The sequence below is a fragment of the Aplysia californica genome, unplaced genomic scaffold (assembly GCF_000002075.1).
Source record: "Aplysia californica isolate F4 #8 unplaced genomic scaffold, AplCal3.0 scaffold00815, whole genome shotgun sequence".
NCBI classification, from domain to species: Eukaryota; Metazoa; Mollusca; class Gastropoda; order Aplysiida; family Aplysiidae; genus Aplysia; species Aplysia californica.
This window is the reverse complement of record NW_004798085.1, coordinates 358497-362525: the sequence shown is the minus strand read 5'-3', so window position 1 is coordinate 362525 and position 4029 is coordinate 358497. Positions and strand designations below refer to the sequence as shown.

The window sequence follows — 4029 nt, the reverse complement described above, 5'->3', positions numbered from 1 at the left end:
GGGGGGGAGCTTTCGGGGTCCAGCCCAGGTACCATGTTTGCCTCTCTTTCAAAAGGACCTGGGATCTAAACGCGATTGAGACGAGAAAAAATGTAGGTTTAAAAAAAATTAAAATGTCCTCCTTTCACCTCTTTTCCTTTCTTTAATCATGTTCTATCATCCGCTGCTTTCCTCTCTACTTTCTTCCCCTACACCCGGCCCCCGATCTGTCGTCATTTTTTAAAGTACAGTACGTGCAGTTTTTACAGTTCTACGGGAAAGCAAAAAAAAAACAAAACACACACACAAAAAAAAGAACAACAACAAAAAACAAAAAACAAAAAACAAACAAACAGAACGTTGTTGTCAAGAAAACAACATTTATTGCTTTACTGATGATATTATCAAAGTTATATATGAGGCAGCGTGGTGGAATCATGCTCTCGTCAATTTTTGGGTATGTAGAGTTATTGGTATTATCTTAAAGCTTGTTCACTTGTCTTTATTTGGATGGGGAAAATATACATTTATCTTGAGTACAAGTTGAGGTATTTGCTATTGAAGGAGGTGGGGGTCACCTGTTTTCAGAGGTAAAATTAGAGAGAAAATGGCCGCCAAAGATTAGTTATTTCCTTAGCTTAAGAGTCCGTGGTAACTGAAAAATTAAATTTTTTGTGTTCCTTTAATCAACGTTTTTCAGAAAAGTCCACACAGAAATTAATTCTTTAATGGGCATAAAAGGTGTTGAGCCAAAACAGAAAAAATTTGATAAAAATTCACAAACCTGCGGAAAAATGCAAATTTCGTCACTTTGACTATTTTGACGAGAGCATGATTCCGCCACGCTGCCTCACATATTCTCTAAACTCTTGACATGGGATGTTTACAAAGAGCATGTTTTCTTGGTAAATAATAACATTTAGTTCTTTTATTTGTGAAAAAAACAACCAACAACTGGTTTTCTTGGCTTTTTTTGTTTGTTTGTTTGTTTGTTTGTTTGTTTGTTTGTTTGTTTGTTTGTTGTTGTTTTGTTAAATTTTTGGTTGTATTTTTAGTGTTTATTTCTCTTCAGTGAAATTGTAAAAACTGCATAATATACTCTACTCTTTAAAATGACGGCAGCTCTGTGCTCCTCTCTTCTTTACTATTGACTCTTCCTCTTCCTTCTCCTGGCTCCTTCTTTCTTCTGTCTTTCAGCCACACTCCCTGATCGTAGGGTAGGTAAGATCTAACTCCTTGTCTTCTTGGATAAGGGTGAACAATCTCAGATGTCCGTGAACAAAATGCGCTCGTTGAATTGTCCCTTAAGGATTAAAGAAAAATCGATAAGGTCAGATTTCGGTAGCCACCCAGGCGAGGCTCAAAATTGTTGTCTACCAAAACTGAAAAATCTCTAGTCAGAAAAAAAATCAGTATAAAAGCATCCTTATCGAGTACCTTCTAAATCGAATCCTGGCAAAAAGAAAAAGAAAAAGACGAAGATGATGGTGGTGGTGATGGTGGTAGGGTTCCAACACTAGGGTGAGTTTTTTATGGACTTATTTTTTGTTTTTTTCAGTTCACAGAATACCACAAAGGGAACTGCTATTAACCCATTTTGAGGTAAAACAACGCCTTCGCAATTTATGTGTGAATGGGCGAGTGGGAAGGAGGGATGGGCCGTAGCAACGCATTCTATCCAAAACTCGTATGAGAGTTCCCAAGTAACTTTTTAAATAGCAAATCGAAGTGAAGTGTATTGACTCCTAATAGGTTTCAATAAACTTAAGAAAGCCTGAAGTGGCACGGAGATGTATTTTTCATAGCCGATGGATATTGATTATATTGATCCCACAGTTAGTCTCACGTTATGGGTGTGTATTAAAGTATTTTAAAGCGCTATGATAACTTAAATTGAAGGTGGCGTCGGTAGCCTATAATTGCTTAGGCCACTGGACTCGTAATCGTGAGATTGCAAGCTCAGGGGTTCGAGCCTCACTCCGGTCCGACGTTGCGTCCTTGGGAAAGGCGCTTTACATGAATTTCCCTGGTGGCTTGGTCCTTTTGGAGATGGACGTTAAACTCTCTGGTCCCACCTCTTAAATAACCTAACAGTGTTGATAGGGGCGTTAAACCTATACCATTTCACCTTTTTGTTCACAAATTGAAGACGTATCGTGGGTGGTCAGAATATCTTACAATGTCATTATCTCACACACTGGTGGTGCTTCGCAGGCGTATAAAATTCTATCTCACTGGAAGCGTCGTACGTGTGACTTTTGTCGGGTGCGCCAAAACAGTTTCTATGTGCAGTGTCAGGATTTTAACAAACCAAAACAACTTATGACATTTTATTCGGTGCGTAAAAATGTGTGGCTTGCTAACAAAATGAGTTACTTCTCGCAATCCACAAATGGGGATATTGGCAAAAAATCTACACCGAGGTCAAATTAGTAGATCTTCTATTGATGCTCTATTTTTGTGTATAACGTGCCTCTTATTATTTCATACTTATAAATTGTCAAACTTCACTTATAAGCATGATGTTTCTATTTCCATAAGGCTTGAATCCGAGAAGTAACTCATTTTGTCAGCACACTTCATAAATGTTTTTCCAAGAATAGATCTCACAAATATATTATGCTTGATGGGTATGTACAATATTTTCCTGTAAGAGTAATGTGTTTATTTATGAGCTTTGGTGGATGTGTGAAAATGTTTTTCTGTAAGAGGAAATTATTAATGTATATCTTTTCTAGAGTATGTAACAATATGTGAGGCGGCGTGGTGGAATCAGGCTCTCGTCAATTTTTGGGCATGTAGAGTTATTGGTATCATCTTAAAGCTTATTCACTTGTCTTTTTTTTTTTTGGATGAAAAAACAACAACATTTATCTTGAATACGAGTCGAGATATTTGATAAAGAAGGAGGTGGGGGTCACCTGTTTTCAGAGGTAAAATTAGTGAGAAAATGGCCGCCAAAGATTAGTTAATTCCTTAGCTTTAGAGTCTGTGGTAACTGAAAATTTACATCCGTGTGCCTTTAATCAACATTTTTCATAAAAATCCACGCAGAAATGAGTTCTTTGATGGGCATGAAAGGTGTTGAGCCAAAAAGCAAAAAAAATTATAAACATTCACAACCGTGCGGAAAAATGCAAGTTTCTTCACTTCGATTGTTTTGACGAGAGCCTGATTCCACCACGCTGTCTCACATATTATATGAAAGAGTAACTCATCTATTGATATTTCTTTAGTGTGTAACAACATTTTTTCAGTAAAAGTAACTCATTAATTTATTTTTCTTGGTTATGCAGAGGTGGCGGGGCTGTTAGTGCGCTCGTCTCCGAAGCGGAAAGTCCGGGTTCGAGCCTCGGTTCGGACACCTGTTTTTTTCGCCCCCTCCTGCCTATCCAGCAGTAATGGGTACCGGACTTCGAGTTGGGGAAGTAAAGGCGGCGTGGAAAGGAACTTACCACCCTACCACAATATGCCGAAGGCCCAGGAAGTTGTCTCACTAACAAGGCAATTCCTAATGTTCGGATCGGATGTGGGAACAACTTTAATGTTACAATATTTTCTGTAAAAGTAACTCCTTTCTTTCTGTCATTCCTCGGGTGTGTAACAATACTATCTCCTAGTACGATTAACTCATGAATCTATTATTGTTGATGGGTGTGTACAAATATTGTCCAATTAGAGGAACTCATAATTGTTTGCTATTCCCTGGGAGTGTAAACGTATTTTCCGGCAAGAGTACAATGTAGTTCATAATTTATGAAGTTGTGTGGGTGTGTAATTAATTTTTTTTTTTTACCGTGTTAGGATTTCATAAACTTATGACATGTATTTGTGAGCCAGCGTGGTGGAATCAGGCTCTCGTCAATTTTTGGGCACATAGAGTTATTGGTATAATCTTAAAGCTTGTTCCCTTGTCTTTATTTGGATGAAGGTAATATACGTTTATCTTAAATGCAAGTCGAGATATTTGAGAATGAAGGAGATGGGGGGGTCACCTGTTTCCAGAGGTAAAATTAGTGAGAAAATGGCTGCCAAATATTAGATATTTCC

General features: G+C 37.9%; 1 protein-coding gene across 1 annotated transcript in view; it reads right to left on the bottom strand.

The window, feature by feature from the left end:
* Positions 1–4029, bottom strand: part of LOC101851987 — a 21362-nt gene that overhangs the window by 2030 nt on the left and 15303 nt on the right. The window lies entirely within an intron of this gene.